This window comes from Pinus tabuliformis, chromosome 3_2 (genome assembly GCF_031772625.1).
Source record: "Pinus tabuliformis cultivar Carrire ecotype Pingquan chromosome 3_2, CPIR1, whole genome shotgun sequence".
Lineage (NCBI taxonomy): Eukaryota > Viridiplantae > Streptophyta > Pinopsida > Pinales > Pinaceae > Pinus > Pinus tabuliformis.
Window position 1 is genome coordinate 363,378,974 of NC_142302.1, and position 24,940 is coordinate 363,403,913.

At 38.3% G+C, this 24,940-nt stretch overlaps 1 pseudogene; it reads right to left on the minus strand.

The window, feature by feature from the left end:
* Positions 1-285: 285 nt before the first annotated feature.
* Positions 286-24,940, minus strand: part of LOC149180948 (uncharacterized) — a 37,189-nt pseudogene continuing 12,534 nt past the window's right edge.

The window sequence follows — 24,940 nt, forward strand, 5'->3', positions numbered from 1 at the left end:
TATGCTTACCAGGATGACCTGTGTAAAATGGCCACAATACAGATTCCATTTTGTATAAGCAGCTTACTTTGAACATGATTCCTGCATGTTTTTGGTAATAATCAAGATGATAAAGAAATTACAAATGGTAATATTCCAGACATATGAAACAGTGGCAAGGCAACTCTCATTTTGCATGAGGTTCACCGTTCAGGAAATCCATCATCCCCACTGAAACCAGAAAGCCAATCCACAAATGCAACCATCACTATCAACCAGGAAGCATAGGAGAATCGAAAGAACTCCTTATTGAATGAATGGTTTGCAGTCTTCATCAACTCTACCCATAGCCTCTAATATTGAAGAATATGTAATAAAATTATATGAAAATCCTTTAGAAGTCATTTCCTTCATTAATTTGACTGCTTCATCAAACATGCCCGCATTGCTAAGTGCACTAAGAACTGCGTTGTAAGATACAGCATCTGGCTGAATCTCCAAATTTTTCATTTTCTCGAACATCTTAAAGGCCTCTGTTGGTCTACCTGCCTTAGACAAACGATTCAAAACTATATTATGGCTACTAATATCAGGTTTACATCCTCGATCCTGCAATTTTTTAAGCCATGAATGAGCTTCATCAACCATGCCTGCTCTTACCAGGCCAGACATTAATGCATTGTAGGAATACACATGAGGAATACATCCCTCACTTTGCATTTCTTCAAATAGTTTAATGGTTGCATCAATACGCCCTGCTTTACTAAGGTGTTTAATCATCACTGCATAGAGCCTTGAGCTGGAAGGAGTGTTGTTTTCTTTCATTTCCTTAAATAATTCCACTGTTGCATCATAACGGCGTGCCTTACCAAGTGCATCAATCAAACTACAATAGGCAGCAGGGCAAGGCGGAAAGCCCTTCTCGTCCATCTCTTCAAGAAGCATCAATGCCTTTTCCAATCTGTTCGCCTTGCATAAACCAGCAATTAGAATGGAATATGTAAACGAACTTGGAGCAATGCCTTTTCCATTCATTCTCTCAAACCAATGCAACGCCTCTGATGGATTGTTAGATTTGAAAAGAGCTTCCATGACACTGTTATATGTTACCACAGTAGGATTGCATCCTACAGTTTCCATCTGTCCAAATAGCTTCAGAGCATCATCAAGTAGGCCTGCATCACCCATCATATCGATCAGTTTTTTGAACATGACCACATCGGGAGAGCAACCATCTTTCTGCATATCTTGAAATATTCTGTATGCCTCTTGGAATCTCCCTGCTTTGCCTAGCCCATTTATTACTTCAGTGTATGTAAACACATTCGGTGTACAACGTGTATCCTTCATTTCCTCGAACAACTTCAAGGCCTCTATGCATCTGTTTGATTTAAACAAGCTTCCAACTAGGATCGTATAGATCTTCGCACTAGGTTGCAGACCATTCTCCTTCATTTCTTCAAAAAGCTTAATCGCAGAGTCCACATCTCCAAGTTTCCCAAAGTTGGAGATGAGCATAGTATAAGTTACCGTATCGGGAAAACATTTCCCTTCATTGCACATTTCCCTGTAAAGCTCTTGCACCTTATCATGACAATTTGCCTTCATCAGCACACTAAACATGCAATTATAAGCATAAACATTGGGTTTGCACTTCTTGCCTAGTATCCTAATAATTTCAGACAATATGCTAGGATTGATGCCACGGTCACTTTTCACCATCTTTTGCACTGTCTCCCACATTTCCCCCACTAGTCCCGCATGCGCTAAGCAACGGATGAGGGGCATATATGTGGTGGAATCATGCTTGAAATTCTTTTTCGTGGTAGCCCACTTGAAAAACTATAACTTTACACCAATTTCTACATCAAGCTTCAAAACCTCCCTAACCAATTTGTGATCCACCTTCAGCAGTAGGACTTCTATGGCCTTTTCAGCATCAGGTCCCCACTTGAAAATCTTCAGTATTTTCAAAAACCTCTCATCTAGGTCCCTCGTTGAAGGGTTTTTTCTGTTCATTCTAGCGATCCCCAGACCTAGTTTTAAGAGATGGATCTCTAAACATCTCCACTATCCCATCTTGGCTAGGGGCATCATTGCTGTTGTTGGATGCCGAGGTAATGAATCCACAAGTACCTGAGAAATTGTAAATGCCTGAATTTAGTAAATTTATTTACATGGGTTTTGCTCTACTACTCATCAGAATCGATTCTAAATATCCGCGAAGAAAGAAAAGAGGAAACGGGAAGATCCCCAATCTCTGATAAAATTCTTTCGTTCGCATAATTTTTAAGTTTGTTTATAGGTATCCAGGGTTTAAATTCTTTTCAAACAATGGAGAAAATGGTTACATCGTTTTAAGAAAGAGTTCATGGTGAGGTTTTAGTTATGACTGAGTGCCTCTGGATTATCTGTGGGAAGAAGAAATTACACAAATCTTTTCTATATGCAGGGGAAGTAGGAAGATTTCACAAAATTTTCCCCCAAAAATATATAGAGTTAAAAATTAATAGATTGGATCTCTGAAATTGCAGGTAAAGGTAGCAATCCCGAGTGGAATGAGCAATTTGTTTTCACTATAGCCGACGGAGTTACTGAACCCACCTTAAAAATAATGGACAGCGATAGTGGAAACGCGGATGACTTCGTTGGGGAAGCAAGGTGCAGATGAGTCTCCAGCATTATGATCTGGGTCATTTTTTCAGATCCTGCAGTCTTTCATCGTTTCTCAATATTTCTGTTTTCTGATCATATATCTTTATATTTCTGATTGTGGTGCACAACATTCCCCTAGAGGGAGTATTCATGGAAGGAAGCCTACCCCGACTTCCTACAATGTTGTCCTTCCTGACCAGAACAACTGTGGGGAGATAAAAGTTGGCCTCACATTCACTATTAAGGTAGATTCTATATATGCAGAGGCTCTTTATATCAGAAATGTTTTTTTGAATGGTAATAGGATGGATTCATATTAGCTCTGGATATTGACCAATCACTGTGAATTTCATTTTCAAATTTTGTTTTACAGATGTAAGAAGATAATTTCAATAAAAAGTTTAAACTTATTCCTTCTAGATCTTTTAAAGTTAAATATCTTTTTAGAATTTAATGGATTTAAGGATATAAAGGATGATGTATTGTAGATTTTGAGAATATTCAAGATATATGAATATAGAATTTGAGAATCTTAGGGAGCAATACAAAGTTTAAACTTTAAAGTTAAATACTTTTCTAGAATTTCATGGATCCATGAATATGGTAGGTTTTGAGTATATTCAAGATCCATGAATATTGTAGAATATGAGAATCTTAGAGAGATTACAAATAAGATTAAGGTGAAACAGGTCAAACAAATTGACCAGGCAGATTCTATCATATTCTCAAATTCTAAAATATTCCCAGAATTTTTGACCAGGCAGATTCTATCATATTCTCAAATTCTAAAATATTCCCAGAATTTATTATCAAATTAATTTCGATTCCATAACCCTAACATGTAATTGTGTTTTTTCATATAAATTCCCATCAAATTACTTCAATTCTATGAACTTAAATATGTTTTTTTTATATTATGGTGATTGGAAATTGCAGGAAGAAGAAGATTGCTGTGAGGAAGTAGCAACGGAGGAGGTCGGAGGGTGGAAAGAAAGCTCCTACTGGCCATTCCTTTCAATTGTTATGTTCAGTAGGTCAGATAACATAGAAAGCCTTCAAAGAAATCGAATGTACTGTCGCATCAAACGCAAGAAATTCTGAAATAGTGTTTATTGGGAGCATATATTTCTGAAATAATGTTTATTGTGAATAAATCTGCATCTTTCCTCGACTATGACTCTCTTTTAGTGTCGCATATAACACATAAATTCTGAAATATGTTTATTTGGAGTGTATCCACATCGTTCCTGGACTATGACTCTTTTTGTGTGGTTTGATGTTTATCTTTTCTACCAATTATTGAAACTCTTCATGGAAACGTTGTGATTTCTCTAGAAACTATACATAATGGATTTCCGCACTTTATGCCTTACGGCGTTTTCTTTGCAACATCTGGTGCAAATGCTAGTTTAAATTCCTATTAAGTTCATTCATGATGTCTCTTTGATTCGCTCTATAATAGTTTAATGGTTAGTGCTTTATATAACTAGAAAATGCATTCACTCACCTTCTAAAAACCCCAACAATACACTTAATTCCTGCCAACACGTAAGGTGAGACCTTCTTGCCTTGTGGAGGATGGAAAATGTTAGCAAAAGCTAGACTATAGTGGAACCATTTTGATGAACCCTAAAACAGAACCCTCATCTCTATAATATTTTTTACCAACAAATGGTCCCATTGCCAAGATTTCAAATTTAATTTGGACTTTGTGATAATGGCTAGTAGGATTTTAAAGAGGAGTATTCAGAGGTTTTGGGAGGAAAAGTGCAATACTTTTTTATGAGCCCTAGTATTGCATAAAGGATATTGAAATTCCTAAGGCTACCAACTTAAATTATCAACCCAGTGTTCATACAAACTTAGAGGTGACTGTGTTATATGCACAGTAGGTTAAGTTCTACTCATGTCACCCTTAGTCATTGGATCAGATAAAAGCATATATATACCACTCCTTAAGCTAAATACAAAGAGAATTTACATGAAAACATATCATAATTGCAAGGATATGAACATTATTCTAATTGTAGAAATGAAAGTACCATTCATTAAATGTAGAGGCTACTTGTAACTACAAGAAAGGAAAAGGATACACTAGTTGCAAAAATAAGCAATGCTACTTTATTTGAAAACTAATCAAATCAATTTTCTATTTATCTAAATCATTAAACTAATTTAAAATTGCTTGAGAGGAAGAAATTCAGTCTACAACGCATGACTATGGGCTTCAAAAAACTAATTCTAATCTACTTATTGTTTTGTGTTTGCAAGGGGGGAAGGATGGGCCTAGAGTGGCCCTAGAGTCTCCCTAATCATTGAATCAAAGCCTAGGGGGAATTATTCAAATTCAAAATGAAAAGTTCAAGATCATAGAGTAAATCTAGTTGAATTCAGATAGTACTACAAGAGTGCTACAAGGTGCTACAGGAGGATTTGTTTTGCTACAAGAGTGCATTGTTCTGCTACAAGAGTGGGTATGAAAGATTTCTAAGGGGAAAGAAGGTATTCTAAGGGTCAAGGAAGGTGGATGAGGATGAATGAAGGATGTTTGTGGTATTTTTCCAAACTTAGCACCCCTAGGAGGCCTATCTTGCACAAATGTTCATGGCCATGGTGTCTCTCTTTGGCCTTGAAAATATGATGTCAGCGGCATAGCTTGATAGAACTATGAGGTGTTCAAGGGGATAATGGAGATGCCTAAGTGGATTTGGATGAGTGTTCCAACCCCTTCAATACACTAGCAGACCCTGTAGACTAGCAATCAAGAACACACATCTACTAATAATTATTGCAATAAAATTAATCAAAGTGGAAAGGATGAGTTCAATTTTATTTCTTCAAGATCTATTCCATCCTACAAGATCCATCTAATATAATTTCCAAATAATTATACTAACTCATAATGTGTAGAAACCAAGACTTAAAATAATTTCAATCCAACCTTGCAATTTCCAAGAAATAATAAACACATATTTTTTCCTTGTTTTTGTAGAATTTTCAACCACACTTCCCACAAGATAGGTGGTGATCGAATCTACAACTACATTTTTTGCAATATAATGCCTACTTAAAAAAGGAAAGAAATATAATGAATTGAACAAGAACATGGAAGAATACAAGGGAGATACTAAAGCCTCTGGGTTGGGCCCTAACCCAAGGGTTCCAACCCTCTTAAGCTAACTTAGATGCAAATCTTTCATTAAAAGAAAATAGAGTGTAAATACATAGTCTCAAAATGAACATAACAATCTCAAGTACTCGACATCCAATAACTCTTCCTAGATCTAAAATTTTGAATGCTAATGAGCCCTTGGGCTTATTTATTTAAAAAAAAACGTTGATGAGCGGCAGCTCCCTTGAAAGGAGGGTGGATTCACTCCAAAATCTCAAAATTGGTGGATCTAGTTCCCTTGGGTCTTCACATGTACTTGATTTCGTTAGATGCCAGTGAACTTTGAGCTATTGGTGAGGAATCTTGGGACTCAAGTCAAGTTGGAGAGTTAATTTAGTGGACATGCATCCTATATTCTCTCTAGATGCCTCCAACGTGCCTCTACATAGTATATATATCCAAAATTGTTTCTTTTTTCTACATATTAACCACATTAGGACATGAAATATGACAAAAAATCTTTATTCTTCCTACTAAGCACATTATGGATATGAAATTTAAATTAATATTAGAAAAAAAGAGTTTAATGGCTATAGGATAGTATAATGGGCCTCAAATATACCAGTTGATGGGACCCATCACCACCCCCTATTGAAGGTGTTGTTCATCCTTTGAGCAACTCACTCATTGATATGAAGTTCATTCATGGCCCTGGTGGCCTCTACGAAATCCGAAGGAACATTAGATGGTTTCCTTTCCTATGGACAGAACCTTGCAGTTGCCTCTATGTTTGCCCACTCTTTTCTTTCTTCTGCCTAGTCTCTTCTCTCCTGTAGGCCCAACAGTAAGGGAGGACTAATTTTGTGCCTTATCTAGTTGATATTTAAATCTTTGAATGATCCTTTTTTAAAGTGGGTTTTTCTCAAGGGCATTCCTTAGTATTTTAGGAGAGTGATATTCTCTGATTTACAAACTATGAGGCAAAGCATGCCATATCCTTTGGAAACACTGTAGGCTCTCAATCGCCAACAACCTAAAGGTTTCCTTGAAATGGAGGATAACTTGTTCTTGTGTTGCCATGTATTAAGGAGCCAATTTGAGATCAATGGAGATGAGGCTATGGTTATTGATGAAATCCTTAGGGTCCACTAACTCTATTCTAATGTATAAAGTTTCACTTTCCTCCTTGGTCATTACCCTTTTCACTTATTTAGACCTTTTTCTACATGGGCCAACCAAGAGGCTAATGGAACCAATTCCATGTTCCCCAATATTGAGTTAGGGCCCCAAAGTTCATGTCTATGAGGATCATATTATGCATATAGAACTCAGGCATTTTGGCTTTATCCTCATTACTAACCTTCTAAATAAACTCAATGAACTTCTTGTAATCTTGGAATGGTAGAGAGACAAATTGTGATAATGTAGTATTTGATTTTCTAATTGTATTTGTTCTCTAATTCTTGACTCCCTCAAGTTTAGGTCATCCATTTCTCTACCCATTTGTTCCAATTTCTCCTCCATAAGACCCACATCCTCTACCTTCTTTGATTTTTCAATAAGCATCCATCTGTGAGTTCTGCCCCTCTCTTTTTCCAATTCGAATAAGAGGGGGACTACAAATTTCTTAGCCTCCCTCAATAAATTTATAGTGGGATCCAAGGTTAGCTTTTGGTTCAAGCTCTCATAGTTCTTGGAGACCTTCTTCTTCCCTTTTTGATGTGGCTTCCCTCTCCTATAACATTCCCTATTGCTCCTATAGCAGATCCATTCCTTCCTATAGGAACCTTTTTTTTGCCAATAGATCCTTTGCTTTGTGCTGTAGCTCCTATTCCTTCTCATGTATCTCCTCTACCTTCTCCTATATCTAGATAGCTTGTGCTTTTAGCTTCATAGATGTGACTACTCTAGTGGTGGGCCTCCTTATTGGTGGGAAAGGCTATTTACCCTTGACTTTAGCGGAGGTGACCTCCTCAATTTTCCCTTCAACAGGTCCCAATTCTCCTAGCCAGCCTCATCAATTTTGATTAGAACAATTGAAGGAGGTTTAGGTTTCCCTTTCTTTATCCTAGTTCTATTTCTCTTCTTAAATTACAAGGGTCCTTGCTTGGGTTTCCTTTTCTTGGGCTTGATAGTGTTGCTAAGTGTGGCCAAGGTAGAAACCACCTATTGTTATGTGTTCCCTAATGATAGGATTATTTGTTACCTCTCTTTTCTAACCTTTTGGGATATAAAGCGATCCTCAGGGGTCTCGTCTCTCATTTTTTTGTTCTCATCCTTCTTCCTCCTCTATCTTTTCTCTTCCCTTTTTCTCTTCTCCCTCCTCTTCCCCTTCTTTCCTACCTCCAACACTGGATTTTGGTGTCTCTTCTTGCTGTATTGAGGTAAGGGCTTGTGTATCAATGAAGGCCTCGCTATCCATGTCCATAAAGTCAACCCACAACACAAGGTTCTTCATGTGGCTTAAGGCATCCATGATAATGAGGTTGATGAGGCCATGATGGGAAATGTGTTGGTGCTTCCCTTCCCTCACTTTCTAGCTCATTTTAATGATGGATTGTAAGAGGAAATGTGGAACACTGAGCTTGTTTGGAATTGGCAACTCTATCTGGAACCTTAGCTCATAGAGCAACCTAAATTAATAAGAATGCACAATGCTCAAGCTCCCCTCACAATATATGTACTTGAGGATGTGATAGGCTACTTCATCCCAAGGGTAAGGGAGGCTCTCTCTTCTCACTCCATTTTTGTCTTCAACAAGCTTCTCTTTATGGAGGAAGAAGTTTTTCTTGGTTGTGACATTTATTGTCTTATCCTCTTTGCCCCATCGAACTCCTAAGGGTATGGTGGTCACTCTGCTAATGAGTTATGCGTTTATATGGATGGAAATTCCCCTAACAATAGTGGTAGCATTATCTTCTCCCTGAGAATTGAGGGCCATGGAAAACTCATGGGATACCTCATCATCATACCCCTTTAACTGCTCAAAGAACCCCATCCACTGATGTCTCAAAAAAATATCTCTAACAGGAGGATGCTGATGGATTCTTTTAGTGTCTGAGGGCTCTCTTCGATTGAAACCTCCCCCCATGGCTCCTACTACTCCTTCCTTGAATTATTCGAAGGGAATTATTCAAATTTTCTCTCTGAGTAGTCTAGGGTGTAGGGGTAGAGATAGGGTGGTTGATGCTTTTTTGATGAGAGAAGGAGAAAGATGATACCCTTTTACTTTAGTGAAAAACTCCCTCTTCTCTTTCCTTGCCTTTCTGATGTGAGAAAATGAATTTTTCAAAGGAATTGACTCTTACAAGGGTTTGCTACAAGATTCCTGTAGAAAGCAGAATTCTTTATGAAATTGTATGGAAAGTGAGGAGGGAGGATGCCACTTACCATTTTTAGGATGAATCCTTCATGTTCATGGGGGTTTGATGAAAATTCTTAGTGTTTTGGGCTCCTTTTCTCCCCTTAGTTCAATCCCATAGTACCTCCTCTGCATTCCTGTAGCAATTCTACCACTCCTATAACAGTGGTCTCCAATCCTATACCTCTTGTAGACCAAGTATATGGCTCTTCTGTATCACCTTAGGCAGCCTTTGGTAGCATCTAGCTCAACCTCTGATGTTTTGGTGGGATCTTCTAATTGTTTTCGGGAATGAGCATTGGTACGAGTGAAATTGAGCCTTGTCCTTTTATTCTTTTTGTGGTAATGATTCGACACACTTGGTTACTTGGAATTTTCCCATATTTTTCTCTTTTAGCTGTTGTCCCAGCTCCTCATAATTACCACTCCCCATTATTTGACTTTTCCATGTCGCATGGATGGTTAAGTAGACTGAAGTTTACTAATCGAATGTGGCAATTTTATTGGCCATCTCCTGCCCCTAAAAGCTCTATTCTCTCTCATTAAACACACTTTTTACCATTATGGGCATAGGGAAGAGGTGGAGGGTGTCATACTTGAGCCTACCTATGATGTCAAGTTGTTGGAGATGCATGCATGTTGTTGTTGTACTGATGGTCGATCAACTATCCTCTGGAGGTGTTTTCATCCATTTTCTTGCTTATGCACAAGTCATTATTAAATAAAACAATGTGATGATGTATCTGACTAAAACAATATATCTTTTATGCAGGTATTTTCCAGTGTTTGATCTACCACATGGAGTGGATTGATGACCTTACAGTTTCTCCTCGAGGATTGTGTGACTTCTCTAAGCCTTAGTGATGGCCTCTTAGTATTTTGGGGTGGCTAAATATTCATTTTGCAACTGCAACAATCCTTTGCTCATGATTTGGTTGGATATGTGCAGGCTACTACAAGAGTGATCTCTTTCCTGTAGTAGTCACACAGTTCTTCCCCAAAACCTCTTACTGCATGCATGGCCTTTGATAAACCATGGTGAGCCTAAGGAAAGTCACAAAAGTTTATGATGGTGGTGAAAGTGTGAAAAAGAGTCCTTTTTTTGTTTTTTTCCATGGTTAGAGGTGGAATATTGAGTATGGTATTAGCTAAATGGAGTGGAGGAGAGGTGAAGTAAGTTGAGTGGACCCCTCCTAACATTTTCCTAAGGAAAAACATGAATTTTTGTCCCATTTTCTATGTGGATCTCAATCCTATAGAATTTTGGGTTGATATTGTACCAATTTAGGGCAGTCTTATATCATTACAAGGTTGAGGCAAAATAGGGCGTAGTTCCTCATGAAGTGATGGAGATATGTAGGGAGGTGGAAAAATGATTTTGAAAATGTAGTGGTTGGGCTAAGGAGATGGAGAAATGGATTGTGGACTCTATTCCTTCAATTACTTCTTTCTTGATTGTTTGGAGCCTTACAAAGGGAAAAGATTAGAAGAATTTATGTATGGACTCCTCCTTGTAATTTTTTGTTTTCTTGAGACATGCATACTACCTTTGGAGAGGTTTTTAACTTGTATTCCTACCCTAGGCGCCTTATAGAAGGTTTTCACGTGGGGATATTTTCATCTTATTTCTCTTTTTGTTTTTCTCTTGGGTTACCTCATATAGGTTTTTAACCCTAGAGTTGGCCTTAGATGCCTCATGGAGGTTTTCATCTAAGCCCTTTATTTACTTTTTAATTTTTCAGAAGCTTGGTGGATTAACGATTGTGAGCCTCCCAATCACATTTAAATCCTTTCTAATTGAACTAAAAAAAAACTTCTTTGAACAAAGGTATCTTGTACAACCTCAACTTGTAACGATTAAAAGAAACGAGATAGCTTCCTCATCAATTGTTCTAATTTGGACAAACCCATTCCCATGAAGTGTTTCCACTAGGTATGGCCCCAATCATCTTGTCACTAATTTTCCTTTGAAATCCTTGAATCTTGAATCATATAGAAGGGCCCAATCACCTTCTTGAAAATTTGTCTCCCTAATATGTTTGTCATGGGAAATATTCCTCTATAGATGGACTACCTTAGTGTGTAGGAGAGCCTACAATTTGAATTCATATAAACCATTGAGTTGTAGAAATATCTCTTGATGTGTTGTAGTGAGGTCCAAGTCTAAGTAAGTCACCATTCTTAGGGAATTGTATTCAAATTCAATGGACAACAATGCCTTCTTCCCATAGCCTAATTCAAATGGAGTAAATCTAGTGCTAGCTTTCCAAGGGGTATTGTAGGCCCAAGTGGCTTCTATAAGTTTGTTTTCCTAATCCTTTCTACTACTACTAATAACCTTGGTCAGAATGTTCTCGAAGGCTCCATTTGTGACCTCCACTTGCCCATTTTCTTGAGGGTGATAGGTAATGGATGTCCTTTGCCTGATTTGGTGTTGCTTCATGATGTACTCGATCATATTTGAGGTGAATTGTGTCCCTTGGTTAGTGACTAACTCCCTGGGAAAGCCAAACTTGTAGAAAATATTCTCCCTTAGAAACTCAACCACCATCTACTCAGTTGTTTCCTTGACTGCCTTTGTTTCATCCCATTTAGTCAGGTAACCAATGAACATAATGATATACTTCTTTTGTCCTAATGGGGGATCAATGGGCCTAATGAAGTCCATGCCCCATTTCTCAAATAGCTCTAGAGTCACTTGAGGTTGCAAGGGAATTTCATCCTTAGGTGTGCGCTTACCCATCCTTTGGCATTGATCACACCTAGTGGTGTACCTTCTTGCATATTGATGTAGAGTGGGCTAGTAATAACCAACTTCTAGAAATTTGAAGGTTGTTTTCTCAACAGTAAAATGGCCTCCATAACTGATCTGAAAATGGAGGAGGAGGTCAATTTCCTCTTCCTAAAAACATGGATCATTCTCCAACACTTTGCAAAGAAAAATGGGTCTTAACACAAAATAGGTTTCCTAAAACGTCTCTTTAAATTATGAGTTAGTTTTCACATGTAAAATTAAGCATAAGAAGCACATCATCACATAACCCATACAAGCATTTATGAAGAGTAGGAAAAAGGATTTTGTGAGAGAGTTCACCCCTCTTGGGCTACATCTTTGGACATCCCAACATTGCTAGACCACTCCATATATTCATTGGAAAAGGAGTACATAAAAGTTTGCTGATAAAACATGTGGCTATTTCCCCTTCAAGGAAATACTCTCCTACAAAAAACTCTCGCATAAACATCATGACAACTTACAACTAGTCATGAAAACATTAGCAACATGAGGTGTCTCCTACAAAGACCCTGTACTCCATTTGAAAATGAGCATACATGAGCATATAAGCACTTTACTTCCACATTGAAGGAAAACTAGAAAACTTTCCTCAAAAAGACATAGTGATAAAAGTATAGAAGAGATCAACCATGCAAGTAACAACTATTGCATTAAAATTATGAAGTAATAAAACCCCTAAAAGGCCTTCTCCGTGCTCAAACACCTTCAAAAACTACTCCAAAAAAACTGATTGATCCATACACCCATGAACTTGAACCTACAAAGAGTTCCTTTAAATGTGCTCAATTCAGCATATAAAGGGCACGATTAGATCTAGAATGTTCAAAAACCCCTAGGTAGACTCTTCTTGATTTGCAAAAGGATAGAAACTCACAAAGATATGGCTCTAAAAGCTCTCCATGTAGTTTCATTGTTATCTGTCCTACAAATCGGACTAATAGTCTAACTATCCTATAAATTCACCCTCTGATAGTGCAATTTGTTAGAGAATTAAATTTCCCAATAGCTCCTATGCGAGAAAAACCTAGCCACATGGACCATGTGGCCGCGGGATTGGCCTTAACGCCCACCCCTGCCAACATAACACCTTGAATTCCAGCTCGTGGTCATACTAACCTCCACAAGGTCAAGGGTTAGGCCAATGACCCACCATTTCTATTGGAGCTCTTCACACCAATCCGTCGTGGTCACATTGAAGGCCATATGACCTGGGGTTGGTCCCCACATGGATCTCCTTCCAGTGAATGCCTTCGCCACGGTTATATGGAGTTGCATACGACCGAGACTTGGAGCTTACTGTGAAAAAATACTGTGTAACAGATAGATTCATGTCTTGATCTTAGATATGTATATGTATATGCATCCTTGATTTTTAGGTCTCCTCACGCTGATTTTCCTCATCCTTGTAAAATCTCGTAAAGCATCTCAACCATCACTCCTTGTTCTGCCTTCGTGCTTTAGGGGGCATTTGTTACACAATATTTTGTCACAGCTACTGCACTTCCCTTTGACATACCTCAAAATTCCCAAAATATGACCATCATGTAGTGTACTCATTCATATATGCATTTCAAATCCTCCTTTAGACATTGATTAGAAAATGCCTTGAGCTTTCCTTGAAGAAAATATCTCTAAAACCCTAATTTGAGGATCATCGCTCTTATGAGGCCAAAAACAATGATGATCGCCTGTCGCACTATACCAGACCCATGAATGCATTGCTCTGTTTGCTCATATACCCGCGATGATCCCAAAAAACAAATTTTCCCAAAGAGGATGAGAAGCTTCATGATCTAGAAGCTTCCAGAGTGGCGAGCTGGAGGTTGTTTGGCGTAGATGAGGTCAAATTCTCCCAACTTGGCTTGTTAGTATTATCCCTATGAACTACCTCCTTGAGATGAGGGCCTACTCCTATCTTTTGAGAGATCCTAACTCCCCTTCCTAGCCTATTTATTCATCCTCTCCCATTCCCAAATGGTTAGAAGTTGGGTTAGTCTATGCATATTTGCACCCTTATGATAAGATTGTTCCTATATGCTACTCATTCAACTTGGAGAAGGAGTGCTTGGAGAGCTTAGCTTGGACTTGGATATTCATTAAAGGAGAGCCTATCAACATCAAGGTTTGGTTTTATGCTTCCCCTTATTTTCTATTAATATACAACTACTGGTTCATTTTCCGTAAATGTGTATGCTAATGTATCATTTAGCTTAACATTCCTTGATCAGTTAAGTAGGTTTCTTTTGAATATTCTATTTGTATGTGCATGCCTTGTTGTGTCTTGATCTATTGTGATGGTGCATAAATGATGAGAGTAGCAAGAACGAGCCCGTGGTGCAAGTGATTCAAGGTCTTCAACAAAGGAGATCGAGATAGCATTAGAACAAGGTAGGCCATCTTCTTCATTTCTATTTTCAATTGCAACTTAGGAAAGTGTCTAGTAGATTCTCACTTCGATTGCTAGACCCACTCATTGGGCTAGAGGGATCGTCTCTATCCACAGAGAGGATTTACCTAGACAACACTTACACCAATCCCCCTTTATGGTAGTGCCTTTCCACCTTATTGTGTGGTCATGTGAGGGATTGGTCCCCGAGCCCCATCCTTTTGCACCGAGGACAAATGGTGGTGCATGAACGGGTGTCAAGTCTGATAGCCCCAACCCCTCCTCCCATATATGTGCCATGTAAAACTTAAAAGGTGCCAAAGACCTTAGGGGCTAGGAATCACCTATGGGCTTAATGGTAGAGCACTATGCTATTAGAGTTGAGGTTGGGGGTTCGATCCCGCTTGGGCCTCTCATTAACCAAACCAAAATTTTAGTGCTCTCTAGAGGTGCCACGTTGCAACCCATGATTGGGAAAAATCTACCCAAAACTAATGAACCATGATATGCCACTTGTCAGCACCTGAGTGGTCCATACCTGCACAGTCACCCTAGATGATGTCAGCTATACGAAGCCCAGTCAGCAACCCTACTCATTTTTTACTTTTTGCGCCAAATTATTAGAACATGATAACTTGAGAATACAATAACGTATTGAGGTGAAATAAACATCATTAGATTCAAAACGATGAGCACTTTGACTTGACACTAGTTTGAATACATTCTAGGCACTTTCATTTTTGAGCTAAAATTTGATCACCTGATCACACCTCCCCACTAGGAAACTTTGGACACCAAAAGTTTACTTCTCCTAGCAAATAAGATGAGGTTGAACCTCAAACTCACCCAAAAATTCAATCCATATGCTATATTCTTAATTGGTTCCCTTCAACCTCCAATCGAGGAACTTCACCTATCGTCTTTGTGAAGACCCACTATCATGTTAAGAATCCAGCCAAAAATTCTTATCGCTAATGGAGGAACAAAAACACTAATGAGTGGAATCTAAACATTCTCTTTAATCTCATCTTTGCACGGTTCAAAACAACTTCATCTTGAAGTTCAATTGTCGAACAAAATCTTGACTCCATCTTGGAAATAAGAAGCAATATTAACTTTCTTTACTGTCCTCAAACTGAGCTTGTAGAGAAAAGCACACTGCTGTAAAAATTCAATGACATAATTGGCTTTGCCTACAAAAACATAGTCATCTTGTACAATATTAAACAAATATTTTATTCACAACAAGTTTCATCTTGAATACTTGCATCGGTGAGTACATGAAAAGCTTGTAGACATACTTGGATGACAACTTTTATATTCCAAAAGTCCTTACACATATGGACTTATAAACAAGCCAATAACATAATGTCAATGAAACATAATTGTTGCACATAGTGACTACTATTGTTCACTTTACAAAAGTACCCAAACAGGTAAACAACAAGAAGTAATTACAATTTTACAAAGCATGTTTAAAAACAATCTACCCAATATGTGCATCTCCAAGGCTTATGGGTTCTCTTTTAGCATCAACTTTTCCTTGAAGGTTTCTATATGATTGTTGCAAGCCCTCTTTGCCACCTATTGGTTCCCTTGCATTAGGTTGCAAAATATCTTTTCCCTTCTTGGAAAGAAGCTATGGATGTAATTCCAACATCATTCATTTCTATGCCCATTCATCTTTCAATGGGTACACAAAAACTTTCTCTTGCTTGCTGACAAGGAAGTCCACTCATGTGAAGGATATTCATCTTGCTTGATGCCTAGAATCTGATCCATCCCTTTAACCATTACCATGCATTTCTCATAGACAACCACACAATGGTCATATGCATTACATAAAGTACAAAGATACATATTGCACAAATAGACAAAATTACAAGCATTTTAAAAACACCAATGATATGTATACGTGTCCCTTGGGCTGCAGCTTTGACGATGTGGACCAAATGATGACATGCAAGGTACTTTGAAGCATTCATCTCACTTGAGAGACAAATTAACATTGTCACCACCACCTTGGTGTGACATATCATCCTCAAATGATTGTTGTGCCTCAAAATCTTTAGAGTATTCTCAAAACTCCCTTTTACCATATCCAAATCCTTGATACTTTATTCTCTCATGTACCATGAATGGGTTGGTGATCCCTTCGCCATTGATGCTAGGGCCTTCTCCTTCATAACCCATTTTAGAAATAAGCTTCACACCAGTGCCTTTGGTATGTTTCTCAAATGTTGCAAAAGAGGTGTTATGAACAAAAACAGAAGGAATTTTACTTGAAATGCTTATTACCTCCTTGAACTTGGCATTCATCTTTTCTTCTTATAATAATGATGATGACATTGCAGATGACTCTAGCCACCCACTTTTACCAACTGGCATATGGTTAGAATCTTGGAGATGATTGCAAAATGCACATGCATCATTTTCCTCATATGGTCCATAACTTCTATGTGAACCATACCCACATATTAGTTTCATTTTGGAGGTGTCTTTTGCTGTCACAAGAGTGAAACTTTAAGAAACTTTAAGACAGAGTAAGAAAAGTATAGAAGAGTTGAACCCTGCAATTAACAGCTACTGTAGGATACTTTTGAAGGTAAGAAAACCCCTACAAGGACTTCTCCAAGCTCAAACACCTTCAAGAACTGCTCCAAAAACACTGATCTATCCATACACCCATGAACTTGAACCTGAAAAAGTTCATTTAGATGTGTTCAAATCAGCAAATAGAGGTCACCATTGGATCCACAGTTTCCAAAAACCCCTAGGTAGACTCTTATTGAGCTCCAAAAGGACAAAAAATAAAAAATATGTGCCTCTACGATCTCTCCATGTAGTTTTCTTGTTATCTGTCCTACAAATTGGGCTAACAGTCTAACTGTCCTAATAATTCACCCTATTTTCTGCTGTGAAGGCGACAAATTCACCCTGTTTTTTGTTCCAAAGGTGAAAAATTCACCGTCCAATGGTGCAATTTATTGGAAAATTAAATTTCCCAATATCCTCTGTCTGCAAAAATTCAGGCCACATGGGCCATGTGGATGCGGGCTGAGCCTTAACGCTTGCCTCTACTAGCTTAGCACCTTGAATTCTGGCGCGTGGTCATATTAGCCTCCACGGGGCTGAGCGCCATGCCAATGGATCACCCTTTCTGCCAGAGCCCTTTGTTTTGATCCTTCGTGGTCATAATAAAGGCCATATGGCCTTGGGCTAGCCCCCACAGAGAGCTCCTTCCACCGAACATATTCGCCATGGCTATGTGGAGTTGCATGTGACCGAGACTTGGAGCTTATATCGAGACCCCTCTTTGTTGGCAAATTTCTGACTTATGCTATGGCCATGTGAGGGTCTTGTGACCAGGGGTTGGGAATAGTCTCTCAACACCATCCTTTTGCACCGAGGACGTATGGTGGTGCAGTGACCAGGGGCTGGGGCTGACACCCCGACCCCTCCTCCCATATATGCACCTCGTAAACCTTAAAAGGTGTTAAATACCTTAGGGTTTAAGAATCACCTATGAACTTAATGGTAGAGTGCTACTCTATTATAGATGAGGTTAGGGGTTTGATCATGCCCAAACTTCTGTTCAACCAAACTAAAATTTTATCGTGCTCTGGAGGTGCCACATGGTAGCCCATGATTGGGCCACACAAAACCAATCAAATTCGACCCCAAATTAACGAACCAAGAGATGCCACTTGTGATCATCCAATTGGCCCATACCTTCATAGTCACCCTGGATTATGTTAGTTATACAGAAGCCTAGTCAGTTGCCTAGTCAACAACCCTATGCATTTTTATCTTTCTGTCCGAACTATCAAAGTGCAATAACTTCATAATATGGTTTCAAATTGAGATGAAATGAATGTCGCTGGATTCATAATGATGAGAACTTGGACTTGACATTGGTTTCAAGACTTTTTGGGAACTTTCATATTTGAGCTAAAATTTGATCACTTGATCAATAGGGTCCATCATGGCATGTTGAGAGAATGTGTAATAACTCCTCTTCCCTCACACATCTTCTCAAAATATGATTTGGTCACAACTTGAAAATATTTCCCCCAATCAAATTGAATGGTGCACTTTTCCTAATAATCTTTCTTTTTTGCATGGAGGATAGATTAGGACAGAACCTATGAGCAACCAAGTAGATTGTTATATCAGCAAACCAAGTATATAGCATTGATAAGGAAAGAGGTGTTGATATGGGAGCTGATAATCTATCATCTCCTTATTCTTTGTAGGTAAGATCAGTCTTGAAAAGAAATCTGCAACTACATTTTCTTCCCTAGTTTGTCAATAATAGTCAAATCAAATTGATGCAATAATAACAACCATCTAATTATCCTAGAATTAACATCAGGTTTATTCACTAAATACTTAATGGCTACATGATCATTGTGGACAAAATTTTGATATCCAATGTTGTAGTGCCTAAACTTGTTCAAAGAGTGTACCACAACTAGGATTTCTTTCTTAGTGATTGTATAATTTAGCTTAGCTATAGAAAGGTTCTTACTAATGAAATATATAACATAGGGAAATTTATCTTCCACTTGTCCTAAGGCTGCCCCTACAACTTTATCTAATGCATCTGTGTGTATATGGAAAGGTAATTCCCAATTGGGACCCCTAAGGATGGGTGTAGTGGTCAACTTTTCTTTTAGCACTTCAAAGGCCTCTTGACATTTGTTTGTCCAACATAAGTTTGAATATTTATCCAATAGTCCAAACAAGGGTGAAGCCAATTTACTGAAGTCTTTAATGAACCTTCTATAATACCCAACCAATCCAAGGAAGCTCTTGACATCTCTTTTCTTTTGAGCGATAGGGACCCTTTTAATAATGGCAATTTTATTGGGGTGAACCGCTATCCCTTCCTTGGATATGGAATGGCCTTGGACAATCCCCGCATTCATAAAAAATCACATTTTTTGGGACTTAACAAAAGGTTCATACCAATGCATTTATTTAATACTTTACACAGATTGGAAATATCTTCCTGGAAGTCACATCGATAAGGAGTGAATTCATCCATGTATATCTCAACATTGTCATGAACAAGGTTAGCAACGATAATCAAAAATGCCCTTTGGAAGGTTGCAAGGGAATTACACAAACAAAATGGAAGGACCCTAGAGGAAAAGGTACTCCAAGGACATGTGAATTTTTAGTATTTTATTGGTCCTCGGGGTTGATCTATAGTTGGTTGTACCCACTAAATCTATCTAGGAAGGAAAATAATCTCTTCCCTACAAGGCCATCCAGGACTTGGTCAATAAAGGAAAAGGGAAGTGGTCCTTTTTGGCAGCCTTATTAAGTTCTCAATAATAAATACATATCATCCAGTTCCCATTTTTCTTGGGGACTATAGCGAGGGGGGAGACAATCTCATTATCTAAAATTGGGTATATGAACCCTCCATCTGGTATCATTGTAATTCCTCTTTCACAATTTCCTTAAGATCTAGGTTCATCCTATTTTGGGCTTGGTGCACAAGCCTGCATCCCTCTTTGATGTAGATATGATGAGTACAAAGTGAGGGATGCACGCCTTTCATATCTTTGTAGTACCAAGCATAATTATCCAGGTGTTTCCTCATCACACTGCATAATTGTTCTTCCTGCTCAGCTAAGAGAGAGGGGTGGATATTTAGAGTTGTATATGAGCTAATCTCTACAACCTTGGGATGTTCTAGGTTAGGCTATATAGAGCATAAATTAGTCCTAGGGTTACTCTTAGATTCCTTCATTAATTCATCAATTGTCATGGTAGTGGGAGGCTAATTCTATAAGATATGGTCAATAAGGACATATTCATCAAGTACCCCACCCCCCCCACCCCCACCCCCCCCCCATAATAGTGTCTAGTGTGTAGACTAGGTAGAGGGATGCCTAATAAAAGTATTCCTCTCCCTCATCCTATAACCACAAGGGAAATTTATGCTCACTAGAAGGTTGAGAGGGAGGGTACAACATAAGTTGTTTTTATAGATTTCCATTCTTGATGGTCATGTTCCTAGCCCTCCACTTAATGTAGGCATCAACAATGGCCAACCAAGGTCTTCCTAGGATGAGAGGGTAGCCATTAAAGATGGTTTTGGGTTGGAGGACAAGTAAATTAGTGGGGTAATTCCATGAGTCAATGGAGACCATTACATCCTCGATAAATCCCTTTGGTGCCATTATGGATCTTTCTACAAGCTATAGTACCATAGTGGTCTTCCTCAAGGCCCCTTGGAGCTTGAGCTTGAGCATGGTTTCATTGGTCATCACATTGATTGCAGCCTGAATGTTGGGTCCCTATAATACTAGTGATTACCCCATTACTATTGTAGTTATACCCCTTATTTATATTGTTGTGCCCTTATTACCCCCATATTGTTATTTCTGTGCCCCATAGAATCCCTCTATTGTTATTTTTGTGGCTTTATATTATTATTGTTAGGTTGGCTGGATTATATTGTGACTCCTTAGACTCCTATATATAGAAAGGAGGTTTTATCATTTGTATCATCCAAGAATTGTTCATTTATGTAATGTAAATGAGGTTTCCCCCTCGAAGAGGCTGAATTCTAAGGCGTTGATCTTTCTTTTCTATCTTTTCTTGAGCTGGTTTCATAACATTTGGTATCAGAGCTTTGGATTCTAGGGTTTCGCTGCACCAAACAGGTCATCGTGGAATTTTCACTATAACTTGTTTTCTGTGACGTTTCAGAAGTCGCAAAAAAAACCCATTTGAGAAGAAATCGTTCTGAACCTTGGGTCCGAATTTTAGATCTTTTCACGCTATATTTGCGGAGATATGCTCTGAGGAAGTTGGTCTTTTTGCAGACTCCTGAATTACATTCAAAACAGGTGACCTATGGAAAATCGTCATAACTTTCTCTCTAGGGATCGGATTGAAATTTCGTAAGAAGGTACAGAAAGAGGACGGACTGTAGTTTCTTTTGTATCTATTTCAGAACCAAAGGTTGAAAATTGTACACGTGGCACTTCATACAAGTTCACTCTTCTGGAAAGGTCTATAATCAGGTCATCTTGGAAGATTGTGCATAACTCTTTCTTGGAGAATCCAATTTGGATCAGACTGGTGGCATTGGAAAGAGCACACAGAGAGGTACTACTGTCACAATTTCAGAACTAGATGATTGGAAAGTACAGAGATATATCAGAGGCAATATCAAGCTCCTACAAAGTGATAAAAGGTGTGTAGATTTTTTTAAATTTTTGCTTAAGCTTGGTTTGAAAATTTATTTTGAAGGAATTCAAAGGGCATAGTAGAGCATTATTATTGGTAACTGATGCCCCGAGGAAAGAAAATGCAAACACCTAGTAAGGAACCTAAAAGCTCTAGCATGACTCATGAAGAAGAGGAAGAAATGCAACATGATATATCAAAATTACAAGACCAAGTGCAACAACTGTCCCTTGCACAAAAAGGAACAGAATCTAAGATGGATGGTTTAAAGAAAGATGTAGAGGCTAAGATGGATGGTTTAAATAAAGGTGTAGAAGCTAAGATGGATTGTTTAAAGAAAGGCATAGAAGCTAAGATGGATGGCATGAAAGCTAAGGTGAATGGCATGGACGCTAAAATTGATGGCATGGATGATAAGATGGAAGAATTGAAGATAAATATGAATAAGTTGCTACAAGAAATGGTCACTAAGGGTGAAAGAGTACTAAAGGAAACTCATGATGAGAACAAAAGAAATGTTAATCATGATTCCATAGACTCTAATGTTGGATCGAAGACTCACCATGTTCCAAAAATCGATATGAGGAAGTTTGATGGCAAGGATCCTGCCACATGGATATTACAGATGGAGCAATTCTTCGATCTCAATAATGTGCAAAACACACAAAAGGTACGTATGGAAACTTTATATTTGGAACCAAATCAGTTTGTATGGTATCAATGGCTTTGTTCTCGTAAACAATTTATCACTTGGGCAATTTTTACGGAAGAATTGATAGCACATTATGAGGATACAAAAAGCAACACTTTTTTTAGCCAATTGATAAGTCTCAAACAAAAGGGTTCAATAATGGAGCACATTGAGGAGTTCCAAAAATTGAACATAAGGGTAAAAGATATTCCAGAGGAGCATAGGATTGATGTGTTCATAGGGTCTTTAAAGGATAATATCCAACATGATGTTCGCCTTTGGGAACCTGATTCATTAGAGAAGGCATTCAGGTTAGCAAGAAAAATGGAAAGCAAAATTATGGCAACTAGGAAGCATACCATTCACAACTATAAAGACGGAAGTGTTGTTGCCCATAGTCTTCCACAACCTACAAGGTTGACACCACAACAATTGGAAGAAAAAAGAGCAAAAGGGCTTTGTTACAATTGTGATAGCAAATACACAAAAGGTCATAAGTGTGCTGAGAAGAAATTATTCTACATAGATTGTGAAGAGGAAGAAGAAAAGGAGCAAGAAAGGTCAAAAGAAGAGGATATATTCCAGGAACAAAGCCTAGATGAAGAACAAATAAATCCGACCATATCTTGTAATGCATTGGTAGGAATTACCACTCCTCAAACCATCAAGATAGAAGGACAAATCAAGAAGAAAAAGGTAATAGTGTTGATTGATTCAGGAAGCACCCACAATTTTATTCATTGTAGGGTAGCAAAAGAATTGAATTGCTTCCTATATCCAGCACCAGAGTGTCAAGTGATGATTGCAAATGGAGGAACAATAAATTGTTCTGGAAAGTGCCATAATATCAAGCTATCCATGGGAGAATATGTATTGACTAGCCCAATGCTTTCCATTCCAATGGGAGGTGCTGATGTTGTACTAGGAGTCCAATGGCTACAATCCTTGGGTACAATAGCTTTTAATTTTCAAGAACTTTTCATGAAATTTTCTGTGGAAGGAAAGGAAGTTGAATTAAGGGGTATTGCAGGGAAACCAGGAAAGATAATCAGCTCTAATGGCATGACAAAGCTTCTAAAAAAGGAGCAAAGAGGTGTAATTGCACAATTATGTTCGCTAGATGTTTCCACATTGGAATCATCTATTTCTCCAGATCTCCAAAAAGTCCTGGACAATCATTCCAAGGTATTTGAGACTCCCAAAGGTCTCCCACCTATGCGTGATCATGATCATGCTATTCATCTGATTCCAGGAAGTGTTCCTCCAAACATCAGGCCGTACAGATATCCCTATGTCCAAAAAAGTGAAATTGAACGTATGGTTGCAGAAATGCTAGAGGCTGGTATAATTCAACTGAGTCAAAGTTCTTTCTCAGCTCCAGTAGTATTGGTGCACAAGAAGGATGGATCATGGCGCATGTGTCCAGATTATAGGGAGCTCAACAAGCTCACTATTAAAGATAAGTTCCCCATTCCTGTCATTGATGAATTACTGGATGAATTGCATGGATCAATTTACTTCACCAAGTTGGATCTTCGTTCGGGATATCATCAAATCAGAATGAAGATTGAAGACATTCTGAAAAAAACATTTAGAACTCATGAGGGTCATTATGAATTTTTGGTCATGCCTTTTGGCCTTACCAATGCACCTTCAACATTTCAAGGTTTGATGAATTCAATTTTCAAACCATTCCTTAGAAAATTTGTGTTAGTATTTTTTGATGATATACTAATCTACAGCAAGTCTTGGAAGGATCATGTTGAACATGTTGACAGGGTGCTACAACTATTGGAGGAGAAACAATTATATGCAAAAAGATCCAAATGTTTCTTTGGAGTCCAGGAGGTGGAATATTTGGGTCATATTGTATCTCATGAAGGAGTTAAGGTAGACCCTAGCAAAATTAAAGCCATTAAGGAATGGAAAATCCCCACATCCATAAAGCATCTGCGAGGATTTCTTGGGTTGACAGGGTATTATCGCAAGTTTGTTAAGAATTATGGGAGAATAGCAGCACCTCTAACAACATTATTGAAGAAAGATTCATTTTCATGGACTCCGGAAGCAACAAAGGCCTTTAAACATCTTAAAGAGGCAATGTGCCAAGCACCGGTCTTAGCTACACCGAACTTCACAAAAACCTTTATTGTGGAATGTGATGCTTCAGGAAATGGAATTGGTGTTGTTCTAATGCAAGATGAAAGACCCATTGCTTTTGAAAGTCGTCCAATCAAGGGAAAGTTTTTAAGCAAAGCTATTTATGAGAAGGAAATGTTGGCAATACTCCATGCACTTAAGAAATGGCGACCCTACCTAATGGGAAGACACTTCAAGGTAAAAACAGATCATGATAGCCTTAAATACTTTTTAGAACAAAGATTATCCTCTGAAGAGCAACAAAAGTGGGTCACAAAGATGTTGGGTTATGACTTTGAAATCATCTACAAAAAAGGGAAGAAAATGTGGTGGCAGATGCACTCTCAAGAAAGGATGAGGATGTGGAAGCATTGTTGTGTGCCATTTCTATTATCCAACCAGATTGGATAAACGAAGCAAAGGAGGAATGGAAGAATGACGAAGAAGTGTGGGCACTTATTCGAAAGCTACAACAAGATTCCAGTACTTCTGATACATTTAGCTGGCAAAATGATTCGTTATGGTACAAAGATCGCTTATACCTCTGTAAGAATTCCCAGCTAAAACAAAAGATTCTTATGGAATTGCACACTTCTCCCTTAGGAGGG